We start from the raw sequence: 20245 nt of genomic DNA on the forward strand, positions 1-20245 counted from the left end.
AATAGGTAGGAAGGAAAACCAGCTCCACTACCTTGGGAAGGGAGGTGCTTCACATTTTTGACTGTTTTCCTTCACAGAATGTTGAAGGCTTGGCAGGTGGGAGAAGCTAATGTTTCACATCGATCCCTAGTATTTATCTGGGGCTTTCCATGTGCCAGGCACTGTGCTGTGTGTTTTGAAAACCCTGCCTCATGTAATCTTCACATTCGCTCTGCTCCGCGTGGGAGGTGATGTTATATCCCCACTTAGAGACGAGAAACCACAGCTCAGGGCGGTTAGACGTGGCCAGGGCCGAGACACTAAGTGCTGGGGAGACTGGCAGCTGTGCCCCGGACCACCGGACGGTGCCTCCTTGTCCCCCGGGCACAGAGCCGTGCCCACGCTGTGTGCCTGCCCCGCCCCACTCTGCTCCCCACTCTCCCCGAGGCGTGTGCTTTGGGGGAGGGGCTGGATGGGTCGCTGCAGGGGGCGGGAGAGCAGGGCCGCTCTGAGCTCAGCAAGCCCTCCTGTGCCGCCTCTCCCCTCCCCCCGCTCAGCAGGGGCCCAGCCTGGGCGTCTGTACATTGGGTTGGCCCTCCTGGGGCTGAGAAGCCACTCGAGGCTGAGTCACGGAGATTTCCTTGGGATTAACGCTCCTCTGAGGCCCATGGTACCTGGTTGTGGCAGAGGCAGTTGGCGCTTCCAGCCAGGCACTAATCCTAGTGAATACTTGGTATTTCCAGTCATTCCAGCTGGAATTAAACTTAAATCCAGCCCCAGAGAGCACGGCCAGGAGAACGGGAGCTGAGTTGCCAAGGAAACCAGGCGTCCGGCCTGCTCAGACGCTGGGCTCCCTGCTCAGGGCCGGGGGCCATTCATGCCCCGAGAACGGGAGGGGCAGAGACCAGCGCAGCACACATGGCGCCGCCCACCCAGGCACCTCCCTCCCTCGGCCCGCCTGTCTGGCGCGCCCTCATGTCCCTGTAAATTACCACGTGGTCAGACGACAGCCTCTCAGCCAGGCTGACTGAGGCAGCAGGGGTCGGAGGCTGGGTCTAACCCGACTCGGCAGCGATCACGGTCCCTCTGCCCAGTGTCACGATCAGCGATGGTCGCAGAGGGGCAGCCCAGGTTGGCGGCGAGGAGCAGGGGCACCGGGGCTGGCGCCTGAGCCTGACTCCACTGCCCACTGGGTGACCACTAACGCGTGACCCTCTGGGCCTGAGTTCTCCTGTTTGGAAAAACGAGATAATGGGTCCCTCAGCCGGTGATTGTGAGTGTTCAGTGGGTTGGTACAGATGAAGTAGCTTGGAACTGTGCCTGGCATATTGAAGCACTGTGTGCTTCCCTTATTCTCTGGGCCTCGGTTCCCTCACTTGCAAGATGCAGCTGAGAGAGGGGCTTGACCACCACGGGCCCTCATGTTCTGTCGTGTTCTCTGGCTGTGACCAAGGCCCTGCCCCCAGAAGAGCACTTACCCTCCAGGGGGGGAATCGGCTGGACAGACAGTATTATATGCTCCACAAGCCACACCTGGTCCAGTGGCTGTGCCTGCGTGGAGTGTATGTATGTGTGCATATTTGTGTATACGTGTGTTTATTTGTGGACATGTGCATGTGTGTGTTTGTGGGTATGTGTGTACACGTATACACAGGTATATTGTGTAGGTGGGTATATGTATGTGTGTGTTTGTGTGGATACGTATGTGTGTCTCTGTATATGTGTACAGGTGTCTGTGTGTATATGTGTGTACATGTGTGCATGCAGGTACATGGGTATGTGTGTGTTTGTGTACAGGTATGTATGTGTTTTGCATGTTGTATACATGCGCATGTGATGTGGGCGTGTGATATATACATGTGGGCATGTGTGTGCACACGTGTATACGTGTATCCAGGTGGGGAGCACAGAGAGCCAGCCCATTTGGTTCTTTGTTGAAACTCAGGTGGGACTGTGGCCCCGACCTCATCTCACGCCTCCCTCCTCTCAAACCTGTCTGAGTGCACAGTGGAGGTGACACGAACCCAAGAAGGAGGGATGGACGGGTGGGGTAGAAAGTGAAGGTGGGGTGGAGGGCAAGAGTGTCTTTTTTTTTTTTTTTTTTTAATTTTATAGCTACTTTATTTATTTATTTATTTATTTTGGGCTGTGTTGGGTCTTCGGTTCGTGCGAGGGCTTTCTCTGGTTACGGCAAGTGGGGGCCACTCTTCACCGCGGTGCGGGGACCGCTCTTCATCGCGGTGCGCGGGCCTCTCACTATCGCGGCCCCTCCCGTCGCGGGGCACAGGCTCCAGACGCGCAGGCTCAGTAGCTGTGGCTCACGGGCCCAGCTGCTCCGTGGCATGTGGGATCTTCCCAGACCAGGGCTCGAACCCGTGTCCCCTGCATTAGCAGGCAGATTCTCAACCACTGCGCCACCAGGGAAGCCCAAGAGTGTCTTAACCAAAGAAATCCAGCAGGATTTAGAGTGGAGGAGCTGAAGAGTGAAAGTGAGGCCAGTGACTCTGGTTGGCATTATGCTCTAAGCTCTGTGGCTCTCATGTTGTAGACCAGAAAGGTAAAGCTCAGAGAGGTCGAGAAACCTGCCTGAGGTCGTCAGTGGTCGAGCCAGGACTGGGCTACTTCACCACCCTGGGCTGACCGGTAGGAAAAGGCCGACAGACAGGCACCATCCCTGGACCCTCCCTCTACACGGCTCCAGGCCAGGGTAGCGGTCGGTGTCCCCAAAGTGCTGGACGACAATGTCCCCAGCTTGGTGTAGGGGAGGGATTGCCGAGGAGGAGAAGACACCAAGGCATTTCTATTTTAGTTCTGTTTACAGGGTGTATCTTTGGTCAGGTCAAGTCAACTTTCTGAGCCTCAGTTTGCACATCTGTCATATGGGGCCACTACCCAACCCTGGCCTCATAGGAAGAAGCCGTGTAGTGCTGGGGTTGAAAGTACAGCCTTTGGCGCCCTCAGAGTGAATCCCAGACCTGACCCTTAGCAGCTGTGTGACTTTGGGCCAGTCAACCTCTCAGCCTCAGTTTTCTTACATGTACAATGGGGATAACAGTGGTCGCTACATCATGGGGCTGGTGTGAGTGTTAACTCAAAGAACGCCTATAAAGCACTTAGAACAACACCTGGCACAAAGAAAGAGGCAGTAAAAGTTAATTACTTTTTTTTTTAAGTTACTTACTTTTACCATTGCGATTATTTCTTAAGGTTGTTAGGAGAACAAAAGAGTCTCAGAGGAGACTGCTGAGCTGTGGACAGACCTGCTTGAAGGGAGGTAGACAATATTGACATACAATATGAAATAACATGGTAGTTTGCACTCATTCGCACCCTCCTTCCCTTTGGGAGAAATGTTCATTCTCACCCCACTGACTTTGGACTTGACCATGTAATACAATTCAGCCCACGGAATGTGAATAAATATGGTGATGTATTCCAGGTCTCAGCAGAAGTTTAAAGAGAGTTTCCATCGTCGCACTTGCTTCAGAAGTGTGTCAGAAGAATGCACTGACCAGCTGGGGAAGCTCCTACAGCCTGGGCCCTGGGATGAGGAGTTGTGGGGTGGAGCCAGCGGAGCCATAGCCGACAGCCTCCCACAGGTGATGTGAGTGCGAAGGAGATGTGCGTGGTTGTGAGCCCCCGAGACCCTGGGGTTGCTTATTACTGCAGCCAAACTGACACAGTATTGAGAGGAAGAGGGGTTGGAATATTACTCAGCCATAAAAAGGAATGAAATCTTGCCATCAGCAACAACCCAGATGGACCTAGAGGGTATTATTCCAAGTGAAATGAGACAGAGAAAGACAAATACTGTATGATTTCACTCACATGTGGAATCTAAACAAAACAAATGAACAAACATAACCAAACAGAAACAAGAGTCATAGACACAGAGAACAAACAGGTGCTTGCCAGAGGGGAGGGAGGGTGGGGAGGAGGAGAGAAATAGGTGGTGGAGATTAAGAGGTACAGACTTGCAGTTACAAAATAAATGAGTCACAGGGCTGAAATGTACAGTGCGGGGAATATACTCAATTATTATGTAATATCTTTGTATGGTGACATATTGTAACTAGACTTACCATGGTGATCATTTTGAAATGTATATAAATATCAAATCACTATGTTGTACACCAGGAACTAACATAGTGTTGTAGGTCAATGACACTTCAAAAACAAACAAACAAACTCATAGAAAATGAGATCAGGTTTGTGGCTACCAGAGACAGGTGGGGGGCTTGGGGGAAGGGAATAATATGAAGGTGGCCAAAGGTACAAACTTCCAGTTATAAGATAAATAAGTACTAGGGATGTAATGCACAACATGATAAGGATAATTAACACTGCTGTATGTTTTTTTTTAAAGGAATTTCTTTATTTTTATTATCATTTTTTATTTATTTATTTTATTTTATTTTTGGCTGTGTTGGGTCTTCGTTTCTGTGCAAGGGCTTTCTCTAGTTGCAGCAAGCGGGGCCACTCTTCATCGCGGTGCGCGGGCCTCTCACTATTGCAGCCTCTCTTGTTGCGGAGCACAGGCTTCAGACGCGCAGGCTCAGTAGTTGTGGCTCACGGGCCTAGTTGCTCCGTGGCATGTGGGATCTTCCCAGACCAGGGCTCGAACCCGTGTCCCCTGCATTGGCAGGCAGATTCTCAACCACTGCGCCACCAGGGAAGCCCAACACTGCTGTATGTTTTAAATGAAAGCTGTCAACAGAGTAAATCCTGAGTTCTCATCACAAAGAAAACACATTTTTTTTTTCTATTTCTTTCATGTTGTATCTGTATGAGTCAAGAGGGATGATCACCAAACCTACTGTGGTAATCGTTTCATGATCTATGTAAGTCAAATCATTATGTTGTGCACCTTAAACTCATACAGAGCTGTACGTCAATTATATCTCAATAAAACTGGAAAAAAAAGGAGGAGGAAGAGGAGGGGGAGGGGGAAGGGGGAGGGGCTCTAAGGAGGTGTCCCACTGCCTCGAGAGAGGAGAGGTGTCAGGTCTTGGAGGCTGAAGTCAAGGAGGGGGTTGAAGTAGACAAAACACATGCACACGCAGGTGTGCACGGGCACACACACACGTGAAACACAAAGAAACCCTCCACATCGTCTGCCCTTTATTTCCATAAGACCTTGTACTACTCAGCAGGTCCCTGGAGCCAGCTAGCTTTCCCACAGGGTCTTCTCGCCCCCCACCCTACCCCGGGGGCTCCTCCCTTGCTCCTGCCCTTGGTTCCTGGATCGTTCTCATCAGAAAGCCCAAGAACCCTTTGCATTGGCTCCTGTTTTGTTTGCCTTCACTCATGCCATCCTGTTGTGGATGAGAAGGAAGCAGGCCAACACCAGCTGCTGCCACAGACCAAGGGAAACATTTCCCAGCCTCCGGTTGGATGTAGTTCCCTTCCCGTGGGTCTTCCTTCCAGAGCCAGGTCTGTAAACGTGGGGAGCAAATGGTGTGCTGCCACACTCTGTCCGGTCCAGAAGTGGTCCTTCTCAGAGGGGACCAGAGAGGGAGGGGGCTGAGGTCTCCGCCATGCTGCCTGCCCTCCGGTCGCAGCGGTCCTCCCGAGAGGCACAGAGGGGCTGGCAGACACCACCATCTTGCTTTTTGGAAGAGGGGCTGCTCATACATTCTGACCTCACTGGTCCGGGCAAGTTTTCCATTTGGAGTGCTTTCCATCCAGGAGGCAAAGCAAACATCTGGTCACATAGTTCCCTTTCTCCCTGCCAGCCTTTCCACTCAGGGGTTCCAGGCATTTGTTCCATCATTTCTTTATTTTCCTCCATACCATCTAGCTGAGCGTTCTATCTCCCCTCCCATCCAGGGAGCCATTCATAGCCCCTCTCCCCTTGTGTCTGCTCCCGGCCCTGATGGGAATCTTCCTGTGGCTTCTGTGGTCTCCAATCCTGCAATTTGCCACCCAGTGCTTGCACGCTCTCCCTGCACTGAAGACTTTCCGAGCAAATCTTGGTCTAGTGTGGTCGCTCCGGGTAATCATCACAGGAGGCCTTAAAGAAGCCGCCTCTGTAGGCTGGTGGCCCCCCAGCTCATGGCAGCTCATGGCAGCTCATGGCAGCTTTGTCCTGCGTTTGGTGCTCTTGGGATGCAAGGACCAGGCGCATGCTTGGGCAGCCTCCTGCATCGCCGGCAGAGCGGTGAGCAGGAATGAAGCTCGGGCTGCCTCAGCAGGGCTTCAGCACAGTGGCCTGTGGTCCCTCCGATGCTGCATCATCTCTTCTCTGCTCCTGTGTCTTCATCATCCTTGCAACTCGGCTCGTCTCGGCTGCTGCCTCCCTGGCTCCTACCCGCCATGTCTCTTTCCTCTCCTCCCCGTCTCATGTGCTTCTGACTGCTCATGCCGTCTAGTGCTTTGTGGCATCTGCTGACTGCCCTCCCTCGTGGGGTCTCTCAGCTCTGCTGCCCTCTACTGGCTGCAGCCACCTCGGTGTGACTGCTGTCAAACTTCCGGAGAGGCCCCCAGCCCACCTTGCACCACAACCCTGGCTTCTCAGCTCCTCCGAGACACCAAACTTTGTGTCCTCTGCGAATCTACAAGCTCCATGCGACAGGAGCTGGCCATTTTGGTCCCCACGGTGCCTGAATGATGCCCAGTATGTGTAGGCATTCGATGGACATTTTTGAGTGGCTAAGTGAGCAATCCAGCCACACCATCGATGTGACTGGAGGGAGAAATCATAGGTACCCGTGAGGAGCAGTGGGGGGCATGCAGGCATGGCTGGACTGAAGGCGGCGGGGCGGGAGAGAAGCCGAAGGGGGTTCAGGTCAGACTCTGAGGCCTTGGATGCCAGGCTCCAAGTCTGGGCCTGACTCTGTCACCTGCAGCTGCGGCTGGAGCGTCTTGCTGAGGAAGGAGCATGAATGATTCAGGAGGAGGCCTTTGGCAGCCACCAGAGGACGGATTGAAGCATGAGAAACCTGGAAGCTGGGAGACAGGTTGGGAGGCTTTGGAAATACGCCGGGCCTGGCTAAGGGCTGGGCAGGGCCCGTGAGGATGGACGGTGCGGAGGCCTGGTGGAATGGAGAAGGAGTCAAGTCCGGGAAGATGGGGGCTCAGGGTCCCAGGGTCTCTGCACGGGTCCCACACCCTGACCTCTAGGAGGGCAGAGGAGTGGCAGCGTCTGGAGAGGGGCAGATGATCAGACCGGGAGCAAGGACGGTGGCCGTGCCAGTGTGGCCTGGGTGCCCAACAGCCCGGCTCATTCCCCCCTCTGTCACTTACTAGCTTGCTGAGCATGGCTAATCGCTTCCGATCTCTGCACCTCAGTTTCCTGATCTGTTCCATGGGAATAACAGCGTCCTAGTTGGGATGATTCCCTAAGATAATGCAGGCGGAGGGCACAGCACAATGCCCTATAGGAATACTTAGTCCTCTGGAAAATAGTAACAACTCCTTTGTAGCTAACATTATTGTAAAAGAATAATATGTTATTTACACAAACTGGGACCTGGAAGGACTCACGCTTAAAGATTTAGGCACAAGAGCTCAGCTGCAGAACGGGGTTCCCAAGGGAGTGCGAACACCTGTGTCTGGGGTCTCAGGGAGGTTGCTGAAGCCTGCCCCTCGGGCCAGCATGGCTGAAAGACTGGGATGCGGAAGCCTGCTGGTGGTGAACTAGACTTAGCTGTGAGGAGCTGGACAGCAGAGGTGTCAGAGGTGGCAGTGGCGGGGGCGGGGGGTGATGCCTTCTGATTCAGTGTCTCCCTGCTCCTTGGCTACGCCTCCGGGAAAGCATGCGATGGAGGCAGCAGGTGAAGCCATTGGCCAGAGCACGGAATTGGGGCTGGCTGAAGATGTTTGCCACCTGGTGTCCCTGTCCGCAGGCAGAGCAGTGACACAGCCGCGCCCAGTGACCGAAGCGGCAGGTTCTGTCGGCAGGAGATGTTTCTAAGGCTCGCTTTTGAGTGCAACGGCTCCCACACTCCTGCAGAGCGTCTCCGCTCCGCCCTGGCTTCTGGAACACCGGGCTCACCTCGCAGTGGGTCCCGAATCACCACTACGTTGCATCTGTATGACACCGGGGCTTGGGGAGGGAGGGGACGGCCCTGACTCAGGTGGAGCCAAGAGCAAGCCTGGGCCCGCTGCTCCTAAGCGGCGGGTCCCGGGCCGTTCCTGAACTCCTCTGAACTTCCTTTTGTGCATCTAAACAAAATGAAGACGCTACTTGTCAAGTCCTTAGTTGGAAAGTTCAGTCAAGGTGAGCTGGTTATGAAAATTCATGAAAAACCTGTCACATCGATGACCTCATTTCACCCTCACGGTAAAGCTGCAGTAGGTATGAGGCAGTCATCGCTATCCATATTTTCAGAGGAAACAAAGGTTCAGAGGGTTATGGAGCTGGCTGGATGGCACATAAGCCCAGGTCTTTCCACCTCGAAGCTGGAGCACAGCGCCCCAGGCTAGGGGTCCCCAGAGAGGCCCTCTGGCTGCTTAAGGTTCAGATGGTGTGAGATGGGTGAGAGGCGGTGCCCCCCAGACAGTGGCCTGAGGAGCGTTTATAAAGCTGGGACTAGGAGGGCAGAGGCCATGCCCCCTGCCCGCAGCTTCTAACGGAGGCCGCCGCACTTGCGTCCCTCAGGAGCAAAGGAGCAAAACTGCTCACCCTGGGTGAATGGTGGAAACTTCTCAGGGGGGATGTCTGCTTCCCTCCAGGCCACAGCATTGAGCTCCAAGAAAGGAGGTGGAAAGGGGATGTGCCCAGAGCCGCTCAGGAGGTGTCTGGAGGACACCCTGCCCTTGAAAATTCTAGAAAGGCATTGCTCTTCAATAGTGGCCAGTTCCGGAGTTGGATGGCCTGGATTCGAATCCTTTCTCCCGGGTTACCAGCCCTGTGGCCTTGACACGTCATTTAATCTCTCACATCAGGTTTTCCATGTGGGACAAAAGATCCTCCCTCTAGGAAACAGCCCTTGGTACAGCTTCTGGTGCATTAAACAAATGTGAGCTACTGTTAGGAATATCGTTACCATCAACTCCGGCAGCCTCTCCTCCTTTTCAGCTGCTGCTTCTCCACAGCTTAGAGCCAGACCCAGCCAGGAACAAACAGGCACAAGGGTGAGTGTGGAGAAGAGGCAAATCCAACAGAAGAGTCAGGCCAGCTTCGCTCCAAAGCTCTGTAATCCCCTCTCTCCCCGACCCTGCAGAGCCTCTCCTTTCATCAGTGTGACCCATGCAAAGCTGGCCAGATGAAGGGACAAGCCAGGTCAAGCCCTCACCCTCTGACTGACATTGCCAAGTGCCATCTTGGAAACGATGGCCATTAAGAAGCTGGCCCTGGTCTCCTGGACATGCACACAGGGCAGGGGCATGGTGGGTGGCACAAACCCATGGCTGCTCAGCCATCCCCTCAGAGCCGTGTCTCCTCTACGCAATGCCAGAGAAGCAGGGACTCTGTCAGCACAGTGGCCGAAGGCACAGGTCAGGCCTAAAGCGTGGGTGCCCGGAGGGGCTGTCCACTCTTCCTCTCACCATCCTGGCGTCAGGAAGACCTGGCTAATGGCCTTGGTGCTGGAAACTACGTCCTCATCTTGGGCTTTCTCCATTACCACCAACTCCGCTCTGCTTGGATGGCTGCCCTGGGGAATTGGTTTAGTGCAAAACAAATAGAAATGTATTTTGTATTGGATCACTGGCAACAAGGATGGATTCTAATTGCCCTCTGGCCTGTTAAACTGGAACCAAGACCAAGCGTCATTCTACGGAAACATGAAGGTCAGCTCACCCAGACACACAGGCTCTACGTTAGAAGGTATGGGACTGAGGGATAACCCCCTAGCTGTGTGGATGGGACAAGCTCAGAGACACTTGCCCAAGGTTACACAACAAGGTGAGGGCAAAGACTGGAACCCAGGTCTGGGAACCCTCCCCACCCAGGTCCCCAGCTGGGTTGTGTGGCATAGCCACAATTCTTGGATGTCTGCCAGGGCTTTAGGCTTAATGAGGTAGAAGCTGGCTTACCCTGAATTCTAATGATTAGAAATGCCCTTTCGGGGATTCTCAGATACCATGATAATCACTATTCATAATAAGGACAACAGAGCTTTGGAAGATTTTAATGTAACTTTCTAATGCTTTAACAGTCAATTATTTTTAGCTGAGTTTGGGAGTGGCCAGACGCTCTGTATAAAGTAAATATTCTCAAATATTAATGTATATAAAATCAGCCAAACAACTGATTCCTACCGTCTCTCAGTGAGCCCAGATATTTGACCACACAGGGTATTTCTCCAAAAGCTGGATACCAGTTCTTGGAGTACTACTTAAAAAACCAGAAGTCTGAGACCTAAGAGTACTCAGGGTGCCTGCACAGTTGGGATGTCAGCACAGGAGACAGGCTTCCTGCTGACAGGTGGTCTGTTTGGGGGTCGTGGGCTAGACCATGGACCAGGCAATGGAGAACTTCCAGGCAAAGGGCTTGGCCAGTTGAGCGAGAAGGGCGGAAGGTGTGAGTGCGCCTGGGGCGAGGGTGTGTTAGGATTGCCTTGTTTACCAATCATGATTCTGAACGGAGCAGCCGAGGATGGCATTTCTTCAGGACGTTAGAATTACCATTCATTCCTGCAACATGTCCCTTGATAAGTACAGCTCTACAAGTGAGATTTCAGTCAGACTCTATCAATCACCCATGTCCGCCCTTCCCAAGCATTTGAGAGCAGCATCTCACTTCATTTATTCTTCCTAATGCCCCAGTGAGGTTGATATGATTGTTCCCATTTCTCAGAAGAGGAAACTGAGGCACAGAGAGATTAGAGCGCGCCAAAGGCCACAGAGCGTGCAAGTGGCAGAGCCAGACTATGAATCCGAGCTCACCTGACACCCAAACCTTCCTCTTAGACCAGGTTTCTTTAGATGTGGTCCATGGTCATCTGGATCAGAACTACTAGGGGTGCTTGTCAAGATCAAAGACCCCTGAGTCCCACCTCAGAGCTAGAGAATAGGAGCCTCTGGGGTTGGGACGTGGGAATGTGCCTTTTTAACAAGTACCCCGGGGGGTTCCAATGGTCTCAAAGTTTGAAGAACAGTGTCCTAAATAAAGGAGCAAAGTTAATGCCCACAGATGGGATGCCCTCTCTAGGCATTTCAGGTCAAGATGCCAGGGATGGGCTTCCTCCCGGAAGCTCAGCTGATTCCAATCTGAGAGACACACCTCTTCCCCGGGTGACTGACAGCAGGTCTGAGGTGACCCTCCCCCTCCTCACAGAGGGCAGCCTTGTCCCCAGGGTAGGTCCTCCGTGCTGGTGCAGTGCAGTGACCAGAGCGTCTTCTGCCATGCAGGTATACTGGGTCATCCCTCACTGCTGCGACATTCAGTTATCCAGGCTGCCCCAGAGCCCACCGGCAAGAACGAGGGAGAGGGGTCACCTCGTCCCGTGTACGTGATGACGAACAAGACAGCTCGGAAACAGAGTTCTAAACACTGGGGCAGGGAACCTGCACCCACAGGCCAGGCCGCGGCAGCATCTCACCCGGGGCTTCAGCCACTGTGTACAGATGGGGGCCAACGTGGTTACAAAACCTCGGTGCCGTCTGCAAGCACCAGGCCTGTGATTATTTCAGGCTCTTCCATACAGAAACGAGCCCTTTGGGAGATAGGTTAAGACAGCTGCCAGGCCCTCATAGCATGATCCCTCGAGCTCTGGGGGTGGCACTGGCTTGACGGGAAAGGATCTTTGGCCCGCGGTGGAGCTGCCCCAAAACAAGACAATGAGAAAGTGGGGGGGAGGAAGCAGCCCTGGGCAAGGAGCCCACACTGGTGACAGCTGTGTCACACTGCTGTCCCTGAAGCTGGTGGCCCCATCCAGCTGCACGACCTCAGGCTCTTGGCCCCCCTCTGCTGTCCCTTGAGCACCTGTGCCTGTGATCCCATCCCTGCGACCTCAGCTGAGAGCACCTGACACAGGGAGGCCACCAGAGGGAAGGCGCCCACATGGTGACAACTGATGCCAACCTGCCCCTCAGATTCTCCCTCTGGGAGTTTGAATTTTAAATAACAGAGGAGTTGGGAATTTGTGGGGGGTGAAGACTATAGAAAAGAGAGTGGCCAAGTCCCATGAGTTAACAGAAATCATGAATATACTTCCGAAGGGCAATGAGGAACGTGGGTCGCTAGAGCCACCCTGATGTGTTAGTTCCCACACTAGCACATCCAGGTGTGGGTCTTGGGTGCCGTGAGGTCAGCTCTCCCCTGTCAGGGGTCTCTGCGTGATGCCTGTCTCCTCAGGACCCCAGCAACTCTCCATCTGAAGCTTAGAGAGCTTATTTGGTTGCACCCTCAGGGGATGCACTTTCCAGCTCTATTCCCTGTTGCAGTGGCGGCTGGTGGACTTGGGCTCCAGAAAGAGGAAAGGAACAGTATTAACACCAAGGCACTAAGGTGCGACAGGCACTTTCCCACATCGCGTGGATTATTTTCTGTAATCCTCACAGTCTCTCTGAGAGACGGGGAGGGCGTCCCTATTTACGGACGAACAACGTGAGGCCCAGCAGAATGAACAACACAGTATCTTAGACCCTTGGACCCATGCTGTCTGCACACTCAGCCCCGCTCTTCACGTGCCGACCAGCATGGACGGCCCTGTTTCTCTGCTGCAGTCTCTACACTTAAAACCAAAGCCCAAACCAAACAAACATAGGTGTCTTTCCTGAAGGCCCTTGAGGCCACCTGACAGATGGCCCCTGCGTCATTTCTGAGGGCAGGCGGGCTTCCCTGCAGGAGAGAGCTCTGCTCCAGGCCCCTTGCTGCTCAAGCAGAGAACCCGGCTCCTGTCTCTGCCAAGGGCAGCACGTCTGGATGGAGGGGACCCTGGACATCCCTCCTCCTTTGTCAGGAGAGGAACCTGAGTCCCAGGGACGGGAAGTCTCTTGGACTGTCTCTGACATTTTTGGAAAAATTCCTGTTTGCCACACAAACCCACGGTACATCCATTAGCTCATTTAATCCTTGCAACATCCAGAGGCTAGAGGTCCTCTTATTATCACCATCTTGTTATCTTGAGATAAGGAAGCTGAGGCTTAGCAAGGTCAAATAGGTCTCCCAGAGAGACAGGCAGAGCTTGAACCCAGCAAGTCTGATCCTGGAGCCCATCCTTCCAACCACCAGATGAGTCCTGCCCCTCAGCCTGCCACATTCATCCTGCTGCAGAGAAGTCAGCTTAAATGATCCTCATGATACGTGTGGTGCTGTCCTTTGAGGCCCGCATGTTCCTTTACACTTGAGAAGCTTCGGTTGTTGAGACTAAAGTATCTGATGCTTGGTCACTATGCAGTCAAAGAGGGAAGGAGTGTTTTATTTGGAAAGAAAGACTAGTATAGGAAATGCCTATGTGGAAGGTTTGGAAGTGAAGGTGATAGAAAATCAGGATTGATTATCCTTAAATTGTCAGATTTGACACTCTTTGATCAACATGACAGTCCTACATTTTGTATCTGACAGTATTTGAGTTGGAAAAAAGTTATTTAATTATATCAGATGCTCTGGTTGCTAAGTCTCAGAAAAATAGTTAAATTGGCTAAAACACAGGGAGTCATGGGCTTCTGGAAAAGAAGAGCTCGGTGGCAGTGTGGTCTTCTGGCTTGTCTGTCCTTGAGTCTTTGGATCTGCTCTTGCTGGAGTGTAGACCTCATCACACATCAGCTTCTCTCACGGCAGCAAAGTGACAACAATCATCCCAGGACTCACATCTACACATCATCCTGTCCAGAAAGAGACACACATCTGTGGCTTCCCTTCCTCCAGCCACTGAACACGAGCTTGAGATAACTTCTCACCCCTGACTGGTCAAGGGCACGGGGTGGAATTACACTGATGGGCTTAGGCCCATCATTAGGACACTGGGGTGTCCACATCAGTTCTACCCAAGCAATATGGCAGCTCCCCAACTGGGGAAGGAGAACTGGATGCTGGGCACCAGCCTAGAATGTCCACTACATAGATTTTCCCATTAACTCGTCACTTTTAAGCAAGGAACATCTATTACTTTATGCCATCCCTAGTGTTAGATTCTAGCCTTTCCCCATGATTGGCTAAACTTCATTTGCTATAATTCCCAATATTACCAATTAAAAAGCAATTATTATTATTTACTCCCCATTTCACAGACTGAAAAAACAAGGGCACCTGGCAATCATGTTTTATAAATCTTGACAGATAAGTAAAATTATACTCTTCTACTGAAAATCACAAAGCTTTAAACTTCCACTCTTCCTTGCAAATGAGATGACAAATACTACTGGTGTGCTCTTTCAACCAGATACTCTCCATTCCCCTGACATGACCTGGGCTTGGCCCAGGGGTCCTGGACAATACCAGCAGGGCCCCCCTGGCCATCAGCAGGCCCATGAGGCAGCCAGGGGCAGGGAAGCCCACCGCCCTGCTGGAGCCATCCTCCCCAAACCAAGAAAATGGCCCTTTGACCTCTCTGGGTTCCTTCAGGCTCTATAATTTTCTAGTGTAGAATCTGCCTTATACTGTCCTATGATTTAGGCAAGGAAACTAGTGATAATAAATTTGATCTCATAATCCAGTGGGACCCCCTCCTCTGAACCCCACAGGAAAAGAGTAGTACTGTGGTCCTCAAACTTTTTGGCCTCAAGAGTCCTTCACAGGACCCTGCAGGACCCACCTGAAGACGCGGAGGAACTTTTGTCTATGTGAGTTATGTCTATCAGTATTGACTGTATTAGAAACTCAAACTGAGAAAGTTTTAAAACACAGAACATTCCAATAGCCTGAATGTGATGTCATCCCATGTCATGCAGCCTCTGGAAGCTTCACAGGGTACTCGCGAGAAGATGAGAATTCAAAAGGCAAACGATGACTTAGTATTATCATCAACATAATTTTGATGGCAGACTCACTGGAATAGAACATAGATTTTGAGAAAGTGGATTTTTGAATCAGACTGCCTGGGTTCAAACTCTGGCTTCACCATTGAACCTTTCTATACCTCAATTTCTGTGTGAGCTAATTTTTCCATGCCTGTTTCTTCAGCTCGAAAATGGGGCTAATAATGTGACCTGCCTCACGGGGCTGTTGGGAGATTAAATGATATAAATACCTATAAAGCACTTAGAACAGGCCAGGATAGTAAACATTATTAATAAATATTAGCTACTACTGGCTGAAAATATTAGCTTTTATTACTAACTCACTATTGTTGGTGTAGACCGCTGTGCCTTCCCTGTGGGGCTTGCCCCTCTGCCTGGTTTAAGATACTGGTGTTGGGCCTCTAAGCGCCCCATGCGGCTCTAGCCTCCTGGGGGCCAGTCTGCTCGGATTCCACCTTGATCCCCAGCACTGAGTGTTACGACGTGGAGGAGGCCACACGGGCCGAAGAACTCAACAGCTGTCTCTGCCTCAAAGGACCACATAGAGGGGTCAGAGCTAGCAGACAGGGCTCCTAGCTCACCGGGTTGAGGGTGACACCACAAAGCAACAATTCACTCTTGCGCTGTGGTCCAGGAGAGAATGAACTCAGAACACTACACGTCCTAGATCTGCAATTCTAGAAATTCAAAAGCAATCATCGCGTGCATAAAGGCACTTAGGAAAGTGTGTTGGGCAGTCTCCATCTGCCCACCCAGACCCTCCCGCCACCCATCTAACTCCTGGCTCTGTGTCTCGGGGAGGATGCCTTCTCCGGTGACTGCACCCACCTGCCTTCCGGTTGAGCCGGGACACAGGGAGGCCCAGGCAGGAGGGCAGAGGGCAGGAGGAACGCGCAGTCAGGCGGTTTTCCTCGGGCTCCTTCCCCGCTGGGAGCCGACTGTCGTTGGGCCCGAGGCTACAGCTCCTGTCGGGTGGCCCTCTCCTAGCTGCAGCGAGGCGGCCCTCCCTCTCCTCACCCCTTCAGGCGTAGCGTAGCGTGGAAATGGCCCGCTGCTTGCTGCTACTCCTCCAGGGCTGCCCAGCCCTTGTTAGGATTTCCCTGGACCTTGCCCATGACTAGATAAATGGTCCCTTCATCAAGCTCTTCTCAGTAGCCATGATCGAGTGTGCCATCTCTTTCCTCTGGGACCCTGACTGAAGCAGGGACAGAATACGTGTGTATGTGTGTGTGTGTGTATTCACACACACACTAGTGTGGAAGGATAAGCACCAAAGTATTTACAGAATTGTTGCTGTGGGATCAGGGCTCAGTAATGACTTCTTTCTTCCTTTTGCATCCCTGCACTTTCTGATTTTTATACAATGCAACATGTATTATTTATGTTAAAAAATTGTCTCTGAAATGAATGAAAATTCACAGATTTATGAAATCCAGTTGTTTCTATCTAGGAGGATGGGGCTTGGGGGAGCCTAGAAGCCCTCGGATCCAGATCCTTCAGGGGCAGACCTGGGCCCTGATCCACTTTGATGGAAAGAAACTAAAGACACTGGCCATTACCCCCTAGATCAGATGTCGTGAGGATTAATGAGGTAAACCGACCTGCAGCTTGGAATTTTTAATGTGATTAAAAAGAAAGTAAGAGGCCCATTATCATTTCTTGGCTTTGGAAGGGCCCTTTAACCTTGGCTGCCTCAAATCTTGCTGCCATCCTGACGGTGTTATAACCAGGCCAGATGAAGAGTAGAAGCAAGAGGGCAGGGCTGCGATGGGGCAGGAGGATGGCTCAGCCTTGTGGTCTTCAAGCTTCAGCATACATAGAACCATCTGAGGATGTGCTAAATGCAGATTCTAAGGCACCTACCCAGTAGGGCCAAGATGGGGCCCGGGGATCTGGATTTTATAGTTGGCTCTCCTCCACTCCCACACACATACATATCATGAGGAACAGAGGTGCCTTGGCCACTGAGTTTGGGGCACAGGTCCTGCCTCCTTTGGTCTCTCATTCCTAAGACTCAGTGAGCAGGGGAAGGGAGAAGGGGAAGAGAAGGAGGAGAGCTGGGTAGTGGTGAAGGGCAGTCAGGCCCAAACCAACCTGGTCATCACCAGGAGGAAACCCACAAGCGGGACGTTGAATCGCCTGGGCGATTAGTGCTCCGGAAACCACGGGGACCCACTGGAGACTTTGACTGATGCCATGTTCTTTTCCATTTCTTCTCTGATTACATTGATCCTGTACTTTTGCTGATGTTGTGACAGTCTAATTATAGACTTCTCGGCTGCTGAGCAAACAGTCGTCCCCTCTCAGTAAATCCGCCTGTTACACAAGCGCCAGCTCTGGGACACTGTCAGTATACGCAGCCAACCCCCTGATGTGCTGGGCAGCCGCGCCACATACCCTTTACCTCCTTCATGACACTGTTGGAGCTGGAGGTGCTGGAGGTAAGCCAGGCTGGGTCCTTTTTTTTTTCCTTTGTTAACAGATGGAGAAACTGCGGCCCAGAGCAGTGGTTAAAGTAACACAGAGCTAGGAATGAAACCTGAGACTTGGGGAAGGGTGGGTGATGTGTTCAAGGCGCTTTCCTTCCTCCCTCCCTCCCTTTCTTCCTTCCTTCTTTCCCTCCCTCCCTCCTACTTTCCTTCCTTTTTTTTCTTTTTTAAAAAATTTTTTTGGTTGCATTGGGTCTTTGTTGCTGTGTGCGGGCTTTCTCTAGTTGTGGCGAGTGGGGGCTACTCTTCATTGCAGTGTGCAGGCTTCTCATTGCGGTGTCTTCTCTTGTGGTGGAGCACGGGCCATAGAGCACATGGGCTTCAGTAGTTGCGGCTCACGGGCTCTTAAGCACAGGCTCAGTAGTTGTGGGGCATGGGCCCTAGTGCATGGGCTTCAGCAGTTGCGGCGCATGGGCTCAGTAGTTGTGGCACACGGGCTCTAGGGTGCATGGACTTCAGTAGTTGTGGCATGCAGTCTCTAGAGCACAGGCTCAGTAGTCGTGGCACACGGGCTTAGTTGCTCCACAGGCATGTGAGATCTTCCGGGACCAGGGATTGAACCCGTGTCCCCTGCATTGGCAGGTGTATTCTTAACCACTGCGCCACCAGGGAAGTCCCCTTCCTTCCTTCCTTTTACCAAACATCATTCACTCAGTGTCTGTTTGAAGAATTTTAAAGAGGAAAAGTATCACCTGGCCAAACAGCAGAGTGTACAGGCAAGGTGAGGCTAGCTGGCTGGTCTCCATCCTCAAAGCTTCTCAAGAGTCCGTTTCCTGTTTCTCCAACTTGTAAGCTTCAGAAACTTGTCTGGATCTGTGTTCCAGGGCTAGATGGATCAAAGAATGCTTATTCATTCAATCAATGCTCACAAGAGACGGATGTAAAGACTGGAAGGAAGAGGCACATGTTCTGGCCATCCAGCAACTGAACCTCCTTCCTCTGTTTGGAGAATTCCCTACCTTAAGAGGTAGAGCCCACTTTGCAGAGTCAAAACTCTGAGTTAAATCACATAACCTGATTTTTGAGCCTTCTTTGCAACCAGGGCTTGGGCACATGATCTGGGCTCTGCTGATCAGATGTTCCCACCCAGATTTTGGATCGGAAGCTAGTGATGGGACACAAAAATTCTACCTATCAATGGATGGCAGCAGTGGTGGGAATGGCAATTACATCGTTTCCAGAGGTGGCAGCAGCAACGTGCATTGCCTACATCTGTGGTGATGTCATGGCATCTTCCCTGGACCAGTTCTACAGTACGATTTTTAAGCCTTGTTCCTGGTAGCACAGCCAACTGGTCAAGTTCTCTAGCCATCCTGCTGATTCTGTGGGCTCCCCAATATTTTAAAAATAAATTCCATCTTTCTTAAATCATCCAGAGTCAGTTTTTGATTGCTTGCAACTGAAAATCTAGACTAATATGTGGCCTGGAAAACAACGTTTGAGGTCCCCTGGGAGGTGAGGTAGACATTCCTAGCAGGGAGGCATCCTCTTCCTCTGGTAATCTGTGTGGAAATGGCGGGAGTCTCTTCGCCAACAGGCACAGACTCCTGTGCTGGGAGTTTCAGGCGTTATGGCGGATGGCGAGACAGACATCCGGGACCTAAATGTAAGGCAGGCTCAGAACGGACCCAGTGATTGGTGATGAGATATGAAATGATCAGTTAACAATTTACACTTTCATGGAATTCCTTTTCCCTGAAGGGAGATTTGAAAACTTTAATCCTCAGATAAGAGATCCAGAGCCCCAGAAGTGAAGGCAGCCATAGCAAGGTGTTGAGAATTTACCCTCCTCTGCTCTCATCCGACTTGCTTGCCAAGCTCTTCTAACAGAAAGAGAGAAAAGGGCCCAAGGTTGGCAAAGAGATAACTCCTGTGAACAGGGCAACTGTTCTCACATGCATTCACTACCTCATTTGATCAGCACACACCTCCACGAAGCAGGGAGGCTAGTTACCATTCCCATTTGTCGATTAGGGAGCTGAGACTCAGAGGGGTTAAGCCATTGACAGGGATACCAGTCAACTGACTAAACCCTACATCCTTTCTCAAGTGACACTGTTAGGGTGGTGGGCAGGAAGGGTGTCTAGAGATACTTCCTCAGAGGGGTGAGGTCAGCCCTGCTCATCTTTGGCATTCTCATTTCTCTGGCAGTGCCACCATCACCCCCTTCCCCTTTCTGGTCCCCCATCTTGCTTCATGCTGCCTCCGTGCCCCAGTGCTTCCACTGCCATGTCGTGCTTGAGCCTGCTGTCATAGCTGTGCCCAAAGATGCAGCCCTCTCCCTCCTCCCATAAAACTCACACCTTCTTACTCCAAACCTAGCTCTCATTCTGCAACACCCAAGAAAAATATTGCTCTAAAGAAGCCTGAAAAGAGACAGGGATTTACTGGCGAGAGTTCTAGGTGGGAAGTGGAAAGCTGAGTCATGCCTTGGCCCCCCCCCCAGAGACTTGTGAGGATGTAGAAAATGCCACTGTTTTAAAACAGGTCTGCCAGTGCTGTGGTGCTCCTTAGTTTCTTGATCTGTGTGCTAGTGACAAGTTTGTGCAGTTTGTGAAAATTTATTGAGCTGTGCTCTGATGATCTGTGTACTTCTCTATACGTCAGTAAACATCAATAAAAACTTAAAAATCATTTTAAGACAAGATATTTAGATAAGGACATTTTAATAAATGCTTACCAAGGTGATTCACCTTGGGATAAAGTAATACAAATACTTAAGACTTAAGAAAACTGATAAATGAGGATAACTGGGCACTATACAAAAGGTAGTTTTTGCCTTAAAAAAAGAGGATTAGGGCTTCCCTGGTGGCGCAGTGGTTGAGAATCTGCCTGCCAAGGCAGGGGACACGGGTTCGAGCCCTGGTCTGGGAAGATCCCACATGCCGCGGAGCGACTAGGCCCGTGAACCACAACTACTGAGCCTG

At 51.6% G+C, this 20245-nt stretch overlaps 1 protein-coding gene and 1 long non-coding RNA gene across 3 annotated transcripts in view; both read left to right on the top strand.

Moving 5' to 3' along the window:
* Positions 1–3551, top strand: part of MAN1A2 (mannosidase alpha class 1A member 2) — a 219503-nt gene extending 215952 nt beyond the window's left edge. The window contains exon 15 of the transcript XR_009008394.1: positions 3419–3551. The gene's annotated coding sequence lies outside the window, so the exon portion shown is untranslated. The remainder of the gene's footprint in view (positions 1–3418) is intronic.
* A 714-nt stretch (positions 3552–4265) lies between these two features.
* LOC103018716 (uncharacterized) lies at positions 4266–18716 on the top strand. 2 transcript variants are annotated; one of them, XR_009005041.1, is made up of 5 exons: positions 4266–4820; positions 16280–16420; positions 17088–17270; positions 18143–18285; positions 18409–18716. It is a non-coding gene; the product is annotated as an uncharacterized LOC103018716 (long non-coding RNA). The 2 variants fall into 2 exon arrangements; XR_009005042.1 differs by having other exon boundaries at positions 17099–17270.
* The last annotated feature ends 1529 nt before the right edge of the window (positions 18717–20245 follow it).

This window comes from Balaenoptera acutorostrata, chromosome 1, assembly GCF_949987535.1.
Source record: "Balaenoptera acutorostrata chromosome 1, mBalAcu1.1, whole genome shotgun sequence".
In the NCBI taxonomy this organism is placed as follows: Eukaryota; Metazoa; Chordata; class Mammalia; order Artiodactyla; family Balaenopteridae; genus Balaenoptera; species Balaenoptera acutorostrata.